A 20865-nucleotide genomic window follows, 5' to 3' on the forward strand; every position below is an offset into this window, starting at 1 on the left:
AAAGGGTTTAAGGTCAGTAGAGTGCTCTGCCTGTGTAGTCTCTGACTGTTGCCATTTGTCATGTTTGCAGAGCATGTGAGGGGCCTTCGTCGTGAGCTGCTGGCTGTAAGATCTCTCAGCACGCAGCAGCGTGAAGAAATGGCCCAACAGCTCCGCCAGACAGAAGAGCAGTACATCAAGGCTCTCAGACTCTGGCAGTGTGCTCAGGAAGAGGAGAAGAGGAAGGTCCAGGAAAAATTTGTAAGAAACAATACGCGCCTGAAGTTTTTAGGCAAGCTTGGTGGGCTGGCTTAGCAGAACAGCAGCCTGAGTATGTGACACGGCTGCAAGCATCTGCTGTAGGCTACACGTTGCTGGGCCAGGCAGCTGAGGGCTTTAAGGGTTCGTACTTGAAGGCCTGCAAAGAGCCAGAGCAAGGTGCTGGGACAGTACATGCAGCCACAGATTCAGGATGGGCATAAACCAAGTTCCCTGGGATGTTGGGTGGTTGCCACCCAAAGCGTGGCAGCAGAGGGGCAGGACCTTCCCCACTGGTGCCTGGTGCCATGCAGCAAGCAGACTGCTGCTGACCTTGCTGCCAACTGCAGTCCCAGCCAACGGGGTTCCTTGCATTCTGTGCTGCCACAGTGGACAGAGGTCTTCCCTTTGGGCTTGAAGCACCTGCCACAGGCCCCGTGTTGCTGGTATTTAGGCTGGTAGCCTGTCTTGTGACGAGGGCATTGGGGCACTTGCCTCCTCCTCGTCGTGCAGCTCCCACCTGCAGCTTTTCCTTGATCAAAAGGCAGAGGAACTTTGAGAGGAGAGCCTCTGAGAACAGGCACAAATCCTGAGGAGAGAGGGGCCAGGACACAGGCAGCCATCAGAGCAGGGAAGGAAGGTGGCATCTCCTTTCCTTCCACCTCCCGAACCTCCTCCTAAGTTTCTAAGTTAGGACAGGAATGCTAGAGGGCATAAAGCCACTACTGTGCACTCTTCAGGTGGGGGAATTTTGGAGGGATAAAGCTTCCAACTTGCTTTCTTTGGAGAGCATAGCTGGGATTTTATGTGGATGTGTCTCTTCCCCTGATCAGGAGAGAGAGCTGGAACAACAGCATCTGGATGCGCAGGAGCAGCTGGAGTGGCAGGCAACCTTCCTGGCACAGGTACACAGGGAGCAGGAGAAAAGGCTGCTGGAGATGAATCAGGAAGTTGCATCACCACAAGCATGCAGGCTGAATGAGAAGAGATAGGAAGCAGAGGCCGTCAAGAGGCAAAGAGCGTTTGTGAAAAGAGAGTCTGTGTGTTGCAATGGACTCCTTCTCTGGGCACTGTCTGTCTGGGTGGGATTGTGTCTCAGCTGGTCCTTGGCAAACACAAGAATGAGAACAAAAGGCTTCTGGAAAGTGTGAGCACGTCAATCTTGGTTGTCACACAAGTGGTGTGTGGGAAGTTTGAAGCTGTCTTCTCTTCATCTGTGTGCAGCTCGAGCGTCAGAAGGCTGCTGTCCTAGGCAAGGTGCGCCGGCTGCAGGGAAAGCTAATCCAAAGCCGGCAGCAGATACAGCAGCTGAGGCAGGAGCTGAATGAGGAGCGGGAGAATGGGCAGGTGAGCCTGACGAGCCAGGCAGCAGAGGGAAGGGCAGGAAGGAGGACGTGCACTGTCAGTCTCAGGAAAGGGAAAGCAAAGGCTACTGCAGGCCGTGGAAGCACAGAGGCAGATGCTGGTAAGATTTTTCTTAATGAAATATCTAGGACAAGCTGCAGGAAGCTCAGAGGAAGATGAAGGCAATGGAGGAGAGGCACAAAGAAGAAATGGAAAGGATGCACCAGATGCAGCTGCAGTACAGGCTGGCTGAACAAAAGCAGGTGAGTGAAAGAGCAGTAGGCGCTGCAGTTGTGCAACAAGTGGTCTCCCCTCTTCTCACCTTTCCCCTGCAGAGCAGCAGGTGGATGGGGGCAATGCCTCTGACTGCCGTGCTCTGTGGTCTCCACGGCAGCTGGTCACAAGGGCACTTACTGGGCCGCTGAATCTGAGCTGCCGGCCTGGGCAGCAGGGCCAGTGCCTTGGCCGGCAGGCCGGCATTCCTCTGAATGTACTTCTGCTGGCCACAAAGTGCTCGCTTTGTTTTTTGAGGGGTTTGTTCAGGTGAACGTGGTGACCCACGCAGATTCTGAACAAGTTGTCCCTGTGCATGGGGAATGCAGTCCTCAGAAGAGGTTGAAATTTAAAGTTGCTCTTTCCCTTTCACAGTCTCTAATACGGCTGGCTGTGACAAGCTCTTTTCTCTGACTGCTTGTTTGGGTTTGACTTGAGGTGGAAGAGTTGACAGCTCAGCTTGCAGCCTAAGACAAGTGTTGTTCCTAAGGGCTTGCCTTTGAAACGGGCCATCGCTGCCAGCCACCTTTCTGACACAAACAAATTTCTTGTCCCAGATGGATGCAGGCTCTGCCGCCGCCACTGCAGCAGCAGCAGCATCAGCATCCTCCAAAGAAGCCTCCACTCCGCAGCCGGAAAACCGGAGCACAAGCAGCTCGTCCTGCTCAAGACAGGAGACTGAGAACGTGTGCCAGGAGCTCCTGAGTACGTCCTGTGGATTTCCTGTGTGATGGGGCAGTGTGTTATAGTGTGTGTGCCTCAGCATGAGCTGTACCACATCTTCCTCCTCACTTTGGTGTCAGACAGACATTCTGGACTCCCTATAGAAGCCATTGTTGTGCTTGGAAGCAGCCAGGGAGCTCTTGGGGCATTCCGTTTGCCTATGAGGGCAGCTGGGAGTGGGTGGGCTTTGTCTCAGTTTCCTTGTGCAGTAAAGGCAAAAAGCGGGAATCGTTTCCTGAGCAGCAGCAGGCTGCCGCCTAGCAAATGACCCGGTGAACGTGTGTGTGCTAGTCTGGCCAAAGCGATCAGAACAGCTGGCCTCCTGGATTCCCTTTAGAGTCTACACATTTGGTTAGCCCAACATCCTTGACAAGAACATCAGACACGTCTTGAAAAGACACATCTCTGTGGCGCGGTCAGATAAAACTGCCCTGCAGGCAGTTCTCAGGAGGAAGCCTGCAGCCCCTCTGCTGCGTGTTCCTCCGGTACGGGGCACTTTGTCACGGCTGACGCCCAGCCAGTAAATGCTCTTGGAATCCTAAGCATTGGCCTCCATCCCTGCATGGATCATACTCGAGGAAAGCACACCAAGGCCTTGGTGACTCTGCAATACAACGAACTGAGTTGCTTCTTGCAAGGGCTGGCAATAGCTGGCAGTGCAATGCTGTCAGAGAACAACCAGCCAGGTACAGAACAGAGCCCAGCCTCCTCAGTGTCTGCCCTCAAGTGCTGGCACAACGGGTGGATTGACCTACTCCTCCGTGGGTCTGAACTCAAAGATAACCATGTTCCGTCTTGAGTGGTGCCAACAGCCTGTAATGGGGCCCGCTCTGGCTCTGGCCTCTTCACAGTGGTTGTCAGTGGCCATTTCTGGGCTTTGCCAAGCCTTTTTGTCATACCTGCCCTGCTGCTGATGGCTGCTGTGACTGCAGAGGCTGGAGCCTTCCTCAGCTGGGAGGTTTCAGCTGCCGCCCCATTGCTGCAGCTTTGCCTGGACTCGTGAAAGGATCAGCATCTTATTTGGGCAGCTGAGTCTGTGTCACGGCAGCGCCTGAGGAGCGGCACTGTCCTTGTTACCCGTCTCGGCCGTGCCCATTTGGGAAGACAGGGCATGTGGGCGCTGTTCAAGAAGCTGAGTCCAGCGTTGGTGACTGCTGCACGCCAGGCTGAAGTCAAGGAGTTGTGGCTCTTCCCTAAACGGGAAACGGGCAAAGCCATCTTCAGAACTTAGCCTGCTTGTAAAGGAAGAGGGTCCTAATTCTTACAGCCATTGCTCTTGGTGATAGCATCAGCTGCTGTTCTCTAAAAATGGCAAGGCACTCTTTAGGCAAACCACTGAGAGAGAGGTAAGGTGCCTTCATCCCCTCGAATTCACTCTGCAATATTCTCTCCGCTCTGCATAAAGCAGCTGTGGATAAAACTTCACCCCAGATCCCAGGGTGCATTTAAACTTTGGAAGTAGGAAACCTTGTGTTGAATCTCACAAGGGAGTGTTTATTCCCAAGAAAATGAACGGTGATGATTTTTCAGCCCTCCTTCCCCTTTTGTAGATGACAACCGCTTGCCTTGGTGCCTGTTCCTTTCTGATCTCTGTCTGCTCCGATTCTGTTTCTCCCTGGGTTTAGTTTCCTCTCAAGGTAACCCGGCAAAGGAGTGCAGAGAAGCAGACTCTGTGCAGGCCACGTGTGCTACAGAGCTGCCTGTCTTGCTGGGGCTGCTGTTGTTGTTGTTCTTGTTGATGTTCACTGTTAGCCAAGTAACTGTAAATTGCTCAGAGCCCCAGAGAGTGGAGCTGAGATTCAGAGCTGCTGGGAGTCAGTATCTCTGTTTTGAAGTTTGCTTCTTGCATTTTGTTTCTTTCAAGGGAGAGTTGTGACCGTGGGACATCCAGAACAGAAATACACTGGATGGAAAACTATTGGCCGTGAGTGAGTGCAGCCACACTTACTTCTGCAGAACTATGGAGCAGCCATTTTGGTGGTGCAATATCAAGTGGGAAGTCAGGCAAGCTGCAAGCATCCTCAGACCCTGGCTTTAGATTGTCCCTGTCTCAGCACTGATCACAAGGCATCATCAAAGATAAGTGGATGCTGACAATGTCCTGCCAGCCTCAAGGAGCAGCACCTGGAAGCCCTCCTGTCCCTCAAACATGAGACACCAGTTTGCTTCTTTTCCTAGAAGACATGGTTTTGTACGAGTCAAAGTAATACGGCCACACTAATGAAGGAAGAAGAACCTGAAAGAGCAGCTTTCCACCTGATAGCTGTCAGATAACAGCTGTTTTCTTTCCAATATCTTGCTGAAAGCAATAGTCAGTGGTCAGGACAATAAGAAAGGCTGTGTGGTGTTCCCTGAGTTTGGCAAATAGAATTAAGAGAGCGGTGAGAAGGCCCAACACGACTGTGTGTTTCAATGCCTGGAAGGGCCTGCAAAGACACAGAAAGGAAAAGGTGAAGGAAACTCCCACATCCATCATCTAATGCATACATCTGAGATTTGTACCAGCCCTTTTTCTTTCTGTTGGGCACAGTTTTTCTCTTGGACACGCTGCACGGCAGAGGGTCGCTGGGCTGCCGTGCCGTTGGCTGAACAGTAGATGAACCCTGGTATTTGAGAGACGCTTCAGGCAGCAGAGAGCTCCTGCCTGGGCTGCCTTTTGCTTCTCAGCACTTCTCAGAGCTTCTCTCTTCTCGCTGCTGTTCTGTTTCTAGGGGTTACGGAACTGTTTATAAGGCCTTCGATGCTGTCACAGGACGAGCGGTAAGTGCCAACAGCCCATGAAGATTTTGCAGCTCTTGAGCGCTTTCCCTTGTGATGTGCTCCGCAGCCAGAGCTTTGGGATCTGTGCCTGTCTTTGCTGCAAAGGTTGTCCCACAGAAGCAGCCTGCCTAGAGGGAGGCAGCAAAATGCATCTTGGACAGACTTTGTCCTTCCTACGTAGCTGAATGAATGCAAGGATGGCAGTGGTGTCTTTCTGAGAAGGACACACTTGCCTTGAACCTTCAGGCTAAATCTCCATAGATCAGCTGATGGCAACAGCCCTCATTCCTCTTAAGCCCCGGTTCAGACACAGATGGGTATTCCCATTGTTTACCATGACCTCGTTCGCTTTGAAAATATAATAGCTCTTGGGGGCTGAAAGTTCAGAGTCCTGAATTCTCGTTTCTGGCTCTCAGCAAATACTACTCCATCTTCCTGGGAGTTCCTTATCCACCTGCAGTGCCGTGCTCAGGAACTGCACTCGGATGGAGGTCTACAAGGTGTCCGAAAGCCCTAAACCCCACTTATAACCTGGGGTGTGTATCCCTAGTGCACCACAAAAAGGATTCTTCATTTTCAAACCCACTCCAAGTGGTATAATTGAAAGTCTAAACCATGTTCAAGAACTTTCTGCAGAGAGGCAAAATCCAAGCGGAAGAAGCTGGGATGCACTAGGATTGTAACTTTACTTGGAGTTGCCTTGGAGTTCTTTTTTTGGACAGCATTTTCTCCGTAATGTATGTGTGTATTTACCTTGGCGCACAATCAAGAATGGCAGCAGTTTCTGGAATGCTGGTCCAAGCCCCTAGAAATGCAAATGTATTTTCTGCAGTTTCAATCTCTTTTCACACAGCATTGCTTTTGGCTTGCAAAACGTGCGTAAATGATAATAATAGTGATGAACAAAGTCTATTTGAGAAGTCTGCGGGTGCAGAGAGTGTTGTTAGTGCTTTGTGCCTGATGGTTTACAGTCCCTTCTTACCAAGGCATCCAGGCCCACGAGCACATGGAGAAAGAGGCTCTTGTAATGGCTGCTCCTAACAGCTTTCAATATCATTGCAGGTGGCAATAAAGCACCTTGATCTCCAGCACCAGGGCTGCAAGAAAGTCTTGAAAGAAGTGGTGGTCATGAGGAAATTTAAGAACCCCAATATTGTCACCTACCTAGAAAGGTAAGTAGTTCTGGTATTTTTCTGGGCATGTTTGTTTGCAAACTTGCAAGGCCAAGGTTTAAAAGATCTTTCTTCACTGGCAGGAAACTGATCTTTCTATTGACATCAACCCACTCCTCTACGATGCATGGGAAGAGATAGCATGTTGTCCCCATGAATGCTTTCTGGCATAAAGAGCTTGAAGATTGTTCTCAGAAACCTGGCTCTCTTACTAAGCCAGCAGCCTGTATGTTCACTCGCTGCATGTTCTTCTGCTGTTTTGGTGTGTGGATTTTTGCAAGTGTCAGGGGAGTATTGCTGAGAAAGCATTACAGCAATGATTTCCCTTGCACTGTTCCCACCATTTTCCATTGCTTTGCATGCCAAAAGACTAGGCTAGGAGACATGTCATTTGCCGGGTTTGAAATCGGTTTTCCTGTTTGGGACTGTCCTTTATGCAAGGTTTTCCAAAGGGTGGCTGCAGCTCTGCCCATCCACCTGCCCTGGATAATCTGTTAAAACTGCGTCTCCTTGTTGCTGGAAGCTAATGGTGTCATTTGTGTATGAAGATGATGAAGCAGCCACTGGGATATGTCCGCTTCCAGATTTGTCTTTGCCCTCATAAAACTGCCTTTGTCCCCTGCTTGCCACGTGAGTGATGTGCCTTGCCCATTCATTCAGACGGCACAGATTGCAAGCCCTGGATAGCCTAGGCGGAGCGTGTCTTCCTTTTCTTCCGTCTTCGTTTACCAGTGCCCTGGAAGTAAGACTCAGCTGTAGGCTTTTCTCCTGTAGGGCAATTTAGCTGTGCACGTTCAGCTCCAATCTGTTGTTTTCCTCTTCCAGCTACCTTGTCAATGAGGCTGTCCTGCTGGTGTTGGAATACATGGACGGGGGCTCTTTAACCCACATTTTCAAAAAGAAAAGGATGGCTGTAGGACACATGGCAACTGTCTGTCGGGAGGTAAGGGATCCTGCTGGTGTTGGAGTACATGGACGGGGGCTCTTTAACTCATGTGGTCACCAAGAAAAGGATGGCTGTAGGACACATGGCAACCGTCTGTCGGGAGGTAACGGATCCTGCTGGTGTTGGAATACATGGACGGGGGCTCTTTAACTCATGTTTTCAAACAGAAAAGGATGGCTGTAGGACACATGGCAACCGTCTGTCGGGAGGTAAGGGATCCTGCTTGTGCTTGGGATGGTTTGGACAGGCTTGTCCTCTGAAAGCATGGCTAAGAGAGAGCTTCCATGTTCACAGCTTTCTTTCTGTGCTGCTCTTATGCTTCAGAGAAGAAAAGGCATCTGCACTGAAATGCCTACCAGTGGTCCCTGTCCTTACTCTAGTCTGTTCTCTACTCTCATCCACCGCTGTCAAACTCTGTCTTTTTTTCATTTTTATTTTCTGTTCTGCGCTTTGCCTCTCCAAGCCTTTGCCTGGAACCTTTCTGCATTGCCTTCTCTGCCCGTAAGCACAAAGGTCACATTGTCCAAGTTTGTTTTAAACCAACAGCAAAGCCAAAGAGAGACTCATGTCTCACAGGTCTCAGCTTCAAGGGATGGCATGGTGCCCACCACGGTGCTTGCTGCTGAAAACTGACAAATGAGCTACTTCCAAGTCTGCTGTCCAGGCAGCCATAGAGCCCTTGTCCTCCAGCCTCCTGCCTGACAGCGATCCCCTTGGTACCTGAGGGAGGGACTTCTCTTTTGGAAAGCCCTGGTTTGTCCTTGGGATGGGGAGAGCGCATCTGCTGCAGCAGTGGTCATTCTGACTGGCTTTGCAGGGGACAGTCTCCTGCAACGACTGATGTTTCCCCCTCAGAAACAAATATGCCTGCCCTTGGAAGGATCCTGCTCTCCTGGGGTTGCAGCAGCAAGCTGGTCCCCTTGCCAGCACTCACTGTTCCTGTAAGAACTGTGAATCTTCATGAGCGGTTTCCTTTTGCGCGTGATGAAATCCGATCGGGGTAACTTTTGGCCTCCTGTTTCTTTCTTCTTCTCTCAGTGTCTGCAAGGCCTGGCTTTCCTTCATGCCAACCAGGTGGTCCACAGAGACGTCAAAAGTGACAACATCCTTCTGGGCTGGGATGGCGCCGTCAAGCTGGGTGAGTGTTCTTGGTCAGGCCCCGGGGAGCTTTTGGGTGGCTGCCAGGTGCCCAGCAGTGGTGCTGGCGAGAGCGCATGGAGCGCTCCTGCAGGCTCAGAGCCCAGCGGTAAGGTGCTGAGCGGTCTAGGAAGGAACACGGTGTCAAGAGTAACTTTGGTTTGTGTGTGTTCCTTCCAAAGGGAGAGAGTTACAGTGTAAACCTTCATGTGAATGAGGAAAAGCCAAGGTGTGGATTGTGGCAGGTTTGCTTAGTGGACAATTCCCAGTTTTCTTGGCGGCAGCCCTGAGGAAAGAGAGCACAGCTACTTTTCCAGCGAGGTTCAGCCCTGCATTCTGAGACTTTGAGTGAGGAACTCTTTTCCTTGGTTTCCTAGTTGAGGTGGTGTTTGTTTTCTTCCTCAGCTGATTTTGGCCTCTGTGGTTGGCTCGGCCCTAAGGAGGGGAGACGGAGGTCGATGGTCGGGACCACTTGGTGGATGGCGCTCGAGGTCGTGCGAAGACATCCGTACGGCCCCAAAGTGGACACCTGGTCCCTTGGCATTGTGGGAATAGAAATGGCCAAAGGAGAGCCTCCTTACTTTTGTGAAACAGAAGACACGGTAAGGTGCAAATATGCTCTGATACCAGAGTCCTTCTGATCCATCTCCATTGGACAAAATCCCATTCCCACAGATTGAATGAGTTCCCAGAAGGCCCACTCTTAAGAATGTCCCTGGGGCTCACATAAGGTGTCAATTCCAACCTGCCTCTTGCAGGTTGGAATAGCTGGGGCTGCACTGGGGCCTTTTTTCTTTTGGGAGAGCAGGCTCATCTCTAACCATCTGCGAGGCAAGAAATGGCTACTGCAGACGGGAGCTTAAAATATGGGGTCTAGGCGAGCACTTAAGGAAATGGAAGAACTAGGAAGGGCCTCATGTTTCCTTTTCCTTCAGGCCATGTATCTGATAGCCACGCAAGGGGCACCAGATCTGTACAAGCTCGGGCTACCCTCCGGCTTGTGTGACTTTCTGGACTGGTGCCTGCAGATGGATGTGGACAGGCGAGGCTCTGCCAAGGAACTTCTGCAGGTACGATGCAAAGTGGCCGCAGGCCCAACAGCCCTTCCCTGTCAGGGTTTGCTCCTTGCCCAGACTCCAGGGCATCGGACGGGCCCCCCTGTAGTAATCTCCCCGCCCTGGGTGCTTTCCCAATGAAAACCAAGTCGGATCCAAGACTGGTTGAGGTTAGAAAGGACTGGTGAAGGTCATCTAGTCCAAACCCCCTGCCACTGACAAGGCCATCTTCAAGTAGATCAGGTTCCTCGGAGCCCCATCCAACCTGACCTTGAATGTTGCCAGGGGTGGGGCACCTCCCAGCTCTCTGGGCAGCCTGTGCCAGTGTTTCAGCAGTCCCCTGGAAAAGGGTTTCTGCCTTAAAGCCCATCTGAATCAACTCTCTTTTAGCTTAAAACCGTTCCCCCTTGTCCTCTTGCAACTGGCCCTGCTAACAGACGTGTCCCCGTCTTTCTTCTAAGCCCCTTCAAATATTGAAAGGTGTCCTTGGGGCTTGCCCTTCTCCAGGCTAAACAAGCCCAAGTCTCACAGCCAGTCCTCAGAGGAGAGCTCCCAACTTCAGGTCATTTCTGAGGTGCCCTTTTGCCCTCGGCTGGTGTATTCAGGTTTCCCTGGTAGCCGTGGAGCTGAAGTATTGCAGTGCTGGGGACGGAGGCCTGCAGCGCGGCTTGAAGAACAGTGAAAGCAGTCCCTGCCAAGCCGTTCTAGACTGGTCTGTGGGAAGGCCGGGGCTGTGGGGTGCTAACTGTGGGCCTCACAGGGGACCCAGCTTGTCCCTCCTGCCCCACACTTAGAGGTTTCTGCCAGCCAAACAGGGACAGCTGAGCAGGATTTGTGCCAGCCCCACGTGCTGCCTGGCCCGGTCAAGTAGATGAGAACCGCTGTGACTTTGCTGCCAGGTTTTGTGGCAGACAGGCAGCTGGTGCCCAGGCCACTTCCTTGGCTGTCCCTGCTCTGAAGGAAAAGGCCAGGCAGCACAGGAAGGACAGGGCATGCCAAGGAAGACACTGCTCCCACTGCAAGCCGGAGCTGAGTTCATCTGCACTCTGCTGCTTGTGTCTGTGTGTTTCTGGGCACTAGAGGAATCCGGCTTGACCCTGTTAGAAGCACGATTTGGAAAAGAGCAGTTTCCTTTTTCCTTTGTCGCTTTACATTTGGTTTCTTTTCTTTCTCCTTCCCTTTGGACAGCATCCGTTTCTCAAGTTAGCGGAGCCTCTCTTCAGCCTCTTCTGACAGCCGGATTGCTGTCATCCCTGCACCAAAGCAATGCAGGGAGCAGAGGAGATGACAAGGACCACTGCAGCCCTTTGAGAAAAGAGCCTCTGAGAACAGGCAGAAATCCTGAGGAGAGAGAGGGCGAAACAGGCAGCCATCAGAGTGGGAAAGGAAGGTGGCATCTCCTTTTCTCCCACCTGCTGATCCTCCTCCTAAATTTGTGCTTAGGACAGCCTTGCTGGAGGGCGCAAAGTCGCTATTAATGCACACTTTTCAGGTGGGCCGTTGTTCAAGGCACAAAGCTTCTACTGTTTATTCCACTGTGGGAAGCCCAGAGGAGTGTCTCAGAAGGAGGGAGGCCCCACAGGAAGCCACCCGCAGAGCCAGGCTAGAGCTGTGGGCGAGGGCTGGCCGTCAGGCTGCTAAGGAGGTGCCTGAAGCTGCTGAGTGCATCCTGTGCATTCTTTGTCTGCTCGAGCAGTGTATTATAGTGTGTGCGCCTCAGCATGAGCTGTACCACGCCTTCCTCCTCACTTTGCTGTCAGACAGACATTTTCTGGACTCCCGCAGAAGCCATTGTTGTGCTTGGAAGCTTGGAAGCAGCCAGGGAGCACTCTGGGGCTTTCTTTTTGCCTATGAGGGCACTGGGAGTGGGTGGGCTGGGAGTGGGTGAAGTCTCAGCTTCCCTGTGTGGTAAAGGCAAAAGCGGGAGCTGTTTCCCAAGCAGCAGCAGGCTGCCACCTAGCAAATGACCCGGTGAACGTGTGTGTGCGCTAGTCTGGCCAAAGTGATCAGAACAGTTGGCTTCCTGGATTCCCTTTGGACTCCTCACTTGTCACCAGTCATTGGAGACAAAATGCTTCAGGGAAATCGACTGGCTGTGGGGCTGCTTTCATGCTGGTGTTGTCTTCAGTTTTACTTCTGCTATTCCTTTGACAGATCACATGGGCCCCCTCCATGTCAGTCTCCACTCTAGCTGCTTTTCAAAGGAAAAGAAAGGAAACTTGCAGTGAAGCAATCGAGGAAGCAGAGGGGATGACCAGGAACACTTCAGGATTTCTTTCTCCATTGGCAGCTCAGAGCTGGACTCAGAATAAAAATCCTAGAAACCCCTAAGCCTCTTGGAAGATTCCCTTCCTTGTCACCCAGGGAATACGGCTCTGCGTTTATTTCTGAATTTTCCCATCTTTCCTTGAAGATGGAAAGTCTTTCCTGTGGGCCTTCTGGCATGGTTTGGAATCAGGAACCGTCTCCTTCCTTTATCAACTCCAACCTACAGTGCCTTTGGAATACCTCCCACTGGCCCTGTTTTGCCCAGCCATGGACTTCTGGATGAGGAAGAAAGTGCAAATGCATTCCCAGGCAAAAGGCAATGAAGAGCAGCGCGGCCAAAACGTCCTGTGGAGATAGGGCTTTCGGCCGTGCACACAGAGGCTTTTGGTTCTGTAGTGGTTCTGCTCCGCTAATTCAAGTCATTGCCCCATTTATGTGGTGGTTTCATGCTTCCTGAATTTTGTTTGCCACCTGGGAGATAGGATTTTTGTAGAAAAAGGCAAAGCAGGTTTTAACTCAAGTTAAACAGATTTTATTAATACACACTAAGAGAAGTAATGGCAAAGGGAAAAAACAACCACAAATGAAATTTTAAACTAACTCTTTGTCCCACTGCAAACTCTTTATTTTCTACAGTGTAAGGAGGCAAAAAGACACCTGCATGTTTCTGCAGACCCTACAACCACTGGGGGAAAAAAAAGGATTTGTCCACAGATTTTACAACATCAGACGACAAAAAGGACTCATTTTGACAGGGCACAGACTGTCCCACGTCAGCAGAAAACCCCCTTGCAGTCCATAACCCATAGCTCAAAGGATTCAAAAGTAACTCCAAACAGGCGCCAGGCACACATCCCAAGTACTTTGGCCACCAACACTTCTGACTAAGACTAGTTCCCTAAATTGGAAATCCTGTCATTCCTGCCTGTTTAGTGCATGTCTAATGTCAACCAACACATTGTAAGGCTTGCTGAAGGAAGAAGGATACCTTAGCGGGGAAAAACAGCTGAGTAATGAACTGCCCATATGTGTTTGCATGGCACTGGACAACGTGTGTGTTGTCAGTATGGCAGGGACACGTCCTCTGCACGGGGCAGCGCCCATGTCCTGGGCATGGCAGGGGGTGCCCTTGAAGCGTCCCTCACAGTGTGGGTGCACCCATCGGCAAACTTGCCCGTTCTCTCCGCTTCCACCAGTTCCCAAGTCAGCCCTTCTCTTGGAAATGTCCTCTGTCCAACACTGAGCTCCTGGTGCCTTTGCAAAAACCCACAGCCTTCAGCTGGTGGGAGACCTGCAAGCTCAGATTCCTCCATGGACGTGGCTTTGAAATCATTTCATTCTAGAGCTCCCCATAGCGTGCCACAGGAAGGAGCAAACAGGTGCCAGTCTCACGGGTAACAGGAGAAGGCAGCAGGCCAACAACAGGAGTTTAGCCCATAGCTAGAGGAAGCAGAGGAATTTGCAAGGCAGGTGAGCGCTTGTGATGGCAGAGGCGTGCTGAGCTGTCTGCTCTTGGCTTGCTGCTGAAACCCCGAACTCTTGTGCTCTTGAGAACAACATTTATGCCTAAATCCCACTGGAATCAGCATTTCTTAGAGGGATTTCCACTTGCTGAGGAACGGCTTACAGTGCTCATCTTTTTGGCAATGAACCCAGGCCATGTTTTAGAAAGGAGGGACCTAAGTGAGTCTTTGGAGTTTCCTGGAAGGAACAAAGCCCTGTGATAACAAGCAGCATTCTCTGGCTGCTCTCAGGGGAAAAATCCCAACAAGCTTAAGACACCTGGATAAAGGGGTGAACACAGTTCTGAGCGACGTTGGCCTGCATTGGTAAAGTCCTGGATGCGGAGGTGAAAGGGCACCTATGTTATAAATGAGGCTTGGACTCGGACGAAAAAAAAAAGAAAAAAAAAAAAAAAAGGCACTTGTTTATTTTAACTGTAACTGACCCCTGGGAGCGGAAACCCAGGATAAGCCCAGGTTCGTCTCAGCAAGCCAGAAATCCAAAAACAGTGCAACACCAGCACATGGCACTCCTTCAGACCCTCAGAGTTCTGAAGAAGAACCTCCCCCACAGGCTGACAGTCCCTTTTATCCTCTTGGGTTCCTCCTGATTGGTGCATTTTGGATCCTCTTCCAGATTGGTTAGTTGCCAGGCCTCTGATTGGTCTTTAACAAGAGTCACTCCTGACCAATCGTTTCCCAAGGGCGTCGAGTGATTGGTCTGTCATGTCCACCAATCATGGTTGAGAGTGATGTAACCTGTGTGAACCAGATCTTTTCCCCCTTTCCTCGTTACATAACACTTTACACCGGTACAGTGTTGCAGCAACTCACAACCTTTGCATCAAGCAAACTTCTCTACAGAAACCCCTCTTGAAACATTTTATAACAATTCTCCTTTCTATAGCTTTGAAACAGATACAACTAACAACAAGCAATTTCAGGAACCCCTCTTGAAACATTTTATAACACCTAGCATCCCCGTGTCCTATCTCTGCATCTTCCTGAGAACCAGAGGAACCCTGCCTGCCCCTGTGAGGAACTTAGCCTGGGAACTACTGCTTCCTTTCGGCTTTGAGATCTGTCATTTTTACTTCAGACAGCATCGCCCTGTAACACCAGCCCAGCCTGCCTCCGGCCTGGCTGATGGGAGCCTGTCAGCAAAGGAAGCGCAGGAAGCCTGGCAAAGGAGGCCACCAGTCCCTGAGGAGGCTTTGTGGCCTGCCAGCTCAGCGCAGGACTGGGAATCAAAAGGCCTAAATCCCGCGCTCCACGGGAAGACGGCCTTCCCGGTCAGCCTGCGCCGAAGCCGTGCCTTGGCCCGGCGCTGCGCCTTGGCCCGGCGCTGGCCGTGCGCTGCGGACGGACGGTCCCGCCGGCGCCTTGGCGCTGCTCGGCAGCTGCCCGAGGCTCTCCCCCCTCACAGAGGGGCCCCGCCCCGCCCCGCCCCGCCCCGGGCGCCCCCTGGTGGCTGCCCCGCCCCGCCTCGCCCGCCCCGCGCAGGGGCGCCCCCCCTCCCATGGCGCCCCCCAGCGGCAGCCGCCCCTCGCTGCAGGCACGGAGGAGGGCTCGGGCCCCGCTGCTCGGCCTGGCACTTGGGTCCCTTCTTTTCCAAGAAAAGAGCATCTGCCCCGCTCAGCTTACTCCCTGCTGGAAAGATGCTGAGGGTACACTCAGCCCACTCTGTATGTAGGTGGTTTTCCTTAAAAGCAAAGAGAACATCCTAAGACATAAGTGTGTGTCTCTACGTAAGTTGTATTCTAACTATAGCCACTAGGCAGTAATGCTCAGAAAATCTAAGGACTCTTCATTCTTTAACTGGACCTCTGTAGGGTTCGTCTTGGAGGTAGGCACCAATGTGCTTGGGCACATATGCTGGAAAAAATGCATCACAGAGGAACAGATGCTATGGGAGCTCCTGTATTACAGAGGATGCTGTATTATGCTTGGTCCATTCCAGTAGTGGATGAATACTAATCAGGAGCCTCGTGCATCCTTCTATCCTCTATATGTGACTCAAGGCTTCTTTTCCATCTAACGTATGGTCTCAGGAATCACAAATGCTCATTACCTTTTCCTGTTTTGAAGCACAAAGCTTTTATGCTGATAGACAGGGTCAAATACTTGAAAGAATTCAATACTTCATAATTATTCTTGTTTGGAAAAGTTATTTTCCTTTCACACAAAAGGTAGAAAAATTTGACCCACATCACACGCAATAACTACTGTCATTGTGTTACTTAAAAAAAAAAAAAAAAGGTTAAAGTACTCAGGAAAACTGTCTTATTGGTATTATATTTCTACACTAGAAAGGAAACTAAGTAGAGGCTTAGATTTTCTGGGATGAACCTTCCTTAAATTAGTCTTGCATGGCAAGAAAAGCCATTAACCCTACAGTCCAAAAATGACTGCATCATTCATCATGGATCAAGCCTTGTAGTTTTCAAGGTTTCCATACTAAAAATACAACAATTTAATTAGTATTATAAACTGTGCAATGCTTTACTGACATCTATTTAATATAAAAGTGTCCAGATTTTGGTATGATAAATATCCACTCATTGTCTAATATCCAATGGCATCCACAGCTGCTCATCTGTCTCTGTACAAACTGTGATAGAATTTATAATATAAACCATTATTATAGGGATGATTAAGTACAAGGGGTTGAATCCTGCTCTCTCTGCAGGGTGGGGTGTAAATGCAGAGACACCATTAGTTCATATGTCATTGCCCTACAGTTTAATAGGAAGGTATCATCATATTTCCAGTTGCAGACATGCTTGTAACAGAGATAAAGAATGTTGCATATGCCTGTAATCTAATGATTTACAGACACCCTTCCCCTAGGTCCTTCTTCTCTTCAAATGGCATATGCCTTAAACAAAGAATCATCAAATCATGGAATCTTTTGGGTTGGAAAGGACCACTAAAGCTTGTGTAGTCCCACTGCCCTGCAATGAACAGACAACTTTCACTAGACCTGATTGTTCAAACACCCACTCCAACCTGACTTGGAACACTTCCATGCATGGGGTATCCACAGCTCCCCTGGGCAGGCAACATCTTTCAGTGTCTCACCACCCTCATGGCAACTGTTGGGTGCAGCTGTCAGTCAATTCCTTCTCCACAAAATCCTTTTGTCTGCAATTTAGAGGTAAGAAAGTTGGGGGGAAGCATATCAAAGGCCTTACAGTGACATCCATAACTCTTACCTGATCCAAAAATGCTGTGGATCAGCATTTGTTTGCTGCAGGAGCTGAAACTCTTTGGCCATAATTATGAATACTGCTGTACAGATCAAGCACTTCCAGAACATCACTGCAGAGCACATCCTACCCAAAAGATAGGTTAATGCAGGCACTTCCAAAACTTTCCAATTTGTCCTTATGAAACCATTACCAGGATAAAAACAAAAGGATTCTGTAAAAACTTGTTTTAGAAAATCCACAGAAATACTAAATTAAGTTCTGCTTTTTGGTAGGTAAGTCCGCAATAAAATTTTATTAAATTCTGTGGAAGTCCTTGTTTAGCAGAGAAGAATCTGGGGACATAATAACCACTGTAAACATTTATGCTGGTTCTCTAACAAGTTCAAGAGAGTTTGGTTGGTTTTTTGGTAATAATTAGAGGGCTTGATTACAAATCTTTGTGCTTTTTTCATTAACAATTTGAATGTTCTCTTTGCTTTTAAGGAAAACCACTGACATACAGAGTGGGCTGGGGAATCTCAGAATGAGAAATTAGGCAAAGTGTAGTCTGAGTGAAGTAAGCAGCTCATTTCCAGGGAACAATCCATTTTCATCATTATGGTTATATAGTTAAACAAAAAGCAGAGCAGAACTTCTGTACTGCAGTTACTGGAATTTCACCACATATTAATAAAAAATATTCCAAAAATGGCTTCAAAAAGATGCATTTGAAGGTAAAATTATGCCAGCAGTGTTTTCATTTATAAATCTATGTTCTTCCATCTCTAGAAATGGAGACAACTTGCATTCTTTTGCTGTATCTAACATCTGCAGAAGTCAGGCTTCATATCCACACCACGGAACATTCTAATTTTTAATAGGTCTGTAGGTCTACTGCATGCAGAGATAGGAGCATTATTCATAGTGTCCCAAAGAACTTCAAAAAACCCACCATTTTTTATTCCTGTAAGCAAGAAGTGTAAAGAAATCTGTAACCTTTAGGTTTTAAGAAAAATGGAGTAGCACAGTACAAATGAGTAGTTGGATATGAACTGTTCTATACAAATAATACTGAGTCACACAATCTGTTTCACACACAGCTGAATTAAAGGAAAATTATTGTATGCTAACATGTTTTACTTATTTACTTATAGCTAAAAATGTAATCACTCTACAGATGAACAAAAAGCCTGGAAGGTTTTGTGATGCTGCCTTGCAAAAGGTAAGAAATAGGCAACACATCGGTGTCTCCAAAACGAAACTTTACCATCTGTTTTGTTTCTTGAGGAGCATTATGTTGAAGGCTAAGATGCTACTCTATCTCAATTGTGATGCAAGTTAACCACTCGTGGTGTAGACCCCAGACTGCTCCTCTATATTCAGCCAACACCTGATGGGAGAAAATAGTGTGAAGTGAGGAGATGGCACTGCTTGTTGTAATTAGCAAGTGTTCACAAATAGATGTCTGAAAACAAGAGGAAGAACTAGCATTGCTGAAAATAATGTCCAGAAAAAGAAAAAAATGGGGCAAATTATTGCCAGCACAATAACTATTTTGAATAACAAGGGAAAGCTGCTTCTTGTGACTGCTGTGGCAAAGGGAAGAGCATTACAACTGACTTGACAACTAACACGGACTTTGGACTGATGCCTTTACTGTCTTCCCTTGACAAAAACAGATGTTCTGGCTTTGACTTTGTTTTTTTAAAGCAGGCGAGGCTCTGCATGCGGGAATAATGCATGCCAATATTTTTGCCGAATCACTGGGAGGAGTATGAAGACAATAAATAAATAAATAAATAAATAAATAAATAAATTTAGAGTGTTTCATATCCTAATTCAAAACAACAATGTATATCACCAGGTCTTATTCCCTAGCAGACCTGAAGCATTGGAAGGACACTTACAGGCTTAGCTGGCATTCTTAAATGAACAAAACTCCTTCCTCAGTTCCAGCTGGAGTTCATGATTATCAAACCAAATTTCTGATACAGGACACCGCCTACAGAGTTCACCATTTTGTAAATAGATGTAAATATGAACTAATCTTTCTGGATCTTATTTCTCAGTCATATGAAATATAATTCCTACTTGTCCTCTCACAGGTGAAAATTGGGTTCTCCAGGTCAGTTGTGCCAAGGTATCCAGCTATCAGGTTGGTAGACCCGGCCTGAACATTACTACCAGGACATTGTCATCTATTCTGTATCTCCTGCTTTACTAATGAATCTTTCCACTCTTATTAAGAGTATTGACTGCTTTGAAATCATTAGTTCCCTTTAGCAAGGGAAGTGCATTCAGGCTAGACAGAGAAGTTTTCACTTCAGAAACATATTTTAGGCATCTTCTGTGTCAGGGTAGAGAATCTGGAGAGTCTTCACAACTCTTAAACATAAAAGCATACTGAAGTTTGGGGGTTTTTAAAGTGCTCATTAGTGCAGAAAACACCGTCTCCTTTTACCGGCATTTTCAATTGCACAGTTTTATACCAAATGAACTTATTTAACACCCTTCTTCCCAGGCACAAAGAGGTACTTGAAGAAATAGCTCGTTAACCTACTTGTAAAAAGTCTGCCAAGCTGGAAAGAAGCAAGAAAGATTTTCAAGAAGTATTTTTATTTTTATAGGATTCCAGTGTTTGCCAGTTTTCCATTTTGTTGCTTTTTTAGAACTCTTGAATTCTTACATGGCTTCAGAGCTTTTAAAATTACCAATAACATATGCTTTTAAATCATTAATGGTTCTGAACTAGACTCTTTTGCAAAAGTATAATTTTACAGAGTTAGATTTAAATTGTATGATAGTAATTTCATACAGAATTGAAATTCTTATTCTCCTAAATTTTGTTCTCAAAAGTCAACAAGAGGTGCTTATCAGAGGCAAGTGAGAGGTTAGTAATTGGGATTTTTTATTTAAAGGCCCATAAAGTGTAAGCAACACAGAAATTTATGCTGTATTATTCTACCAGAACTAAAATATTCTTTCTACACTTGAGATTAAAAATGCAATTTCCAGTCAAACTATGAACCTTGAATAGGAACTGAATGAAACAGAACACATAATCCAAACTGATCTTTACCATGGCTCAGGAATTCTTATGGCTTTCAGGTAGAAAAGGAAAGTGTATGGACTTCAGAGGCAAGATCAGGCTGCACAGGATGATTACAGAATGGTTGTTTGACACAGCAGGAAGAAAATTCATATGGATAAATTTAATTTCAATCATTTTCACTTTAGTTCACAATAATATTATGTAGGTTATCTTGGAGTCCTTGTAAGACACTTGAAAGACAATGCAGTCATCAATCAAAGCCAAGATGTGTTCCTGAGGGGCATGCCTTCCTAAGGTTACTGTTTAGGGGACAAAGGGAAAGCAGTTGTGTGGGTTTGTTTTGTTTTTTGTTTTTTGGTTTTGTTTTTTTTTTTTTTTTTTTTTTTTTTTTTTTTTTTTTTTTTTTGTTTGTTTGGTTGGGTTTTTTTTTAATTTTTTTTATTTTTATTTTTATTTTATTTTATTTTTATTTTTAGCAGAGCTTTTGATACAGTCTCTGACATTGTCCTTCTGAACAAAATGTCCAGCATACAAGTGGACACATACACAATATAATGGGTGAAAAATCGGATGAAGGATTGTGTTTAAAGAGTCATAGTAAAGGGGGTAACATTTGGCCATGGCCAGTCACTAGTGGTGTTTTCAGGGCTCTCAGCATAGTGTTTTTATGGTTTTTATGCCAGATACCTGGACACAGAAGTGGAATGCACTCTAAGTAAGTTTGCAGGCGATACTAAACTAGGAGGAGAAACTGGTTGCCTTAAGGGTAGAGACAAAAGAGAGATATTTAAAAGGTTAGAGTGCAGTAAGATCACCAGCTGTACAAAATTGAAACAAGAACATGTCTCACTTTGTACTTTTGAATATAATCCAAAAATACATGTATAGACTGGGGAACCAGATTCTGGAGTGCAGCCCTGTAGAAAGAGGTAGAGGAATTTTGGGCTATGATTATTTCAATGGCAATCAACAATGTGCTCTAGCAGCCAAAAGGGACAAAAATATCCTGGGGTATATCAAGTGCAATATAACTCACTGACCAAAAGGAGTGATTGCCCCAATATATTCAGCACTGCTGCAGCCTCACCTTGAGTACTGTGTGCAGTTTTGGGCTCCCCAAAATTTAAAAAAAAAAAAAAAAAAAAAAATTATAGTGTGTCCTAAGGAGGACAACGTACATGGTGAAAGGACTAGAGAGCAGCTGA

The sequence above is a fragment of the Zosterops lateralis genome (assembly GCF_965231275.1).
Source record: "Zosterops lateralis genome assembly, chromosome: Z".
In the NCBI taxonomy this organism is placed as follows: Eukaryota; Metazoa; Chordata; class Aves; order Passeriformes; family Zosteropidae; genus Zosterops; species Zosterops lateralis.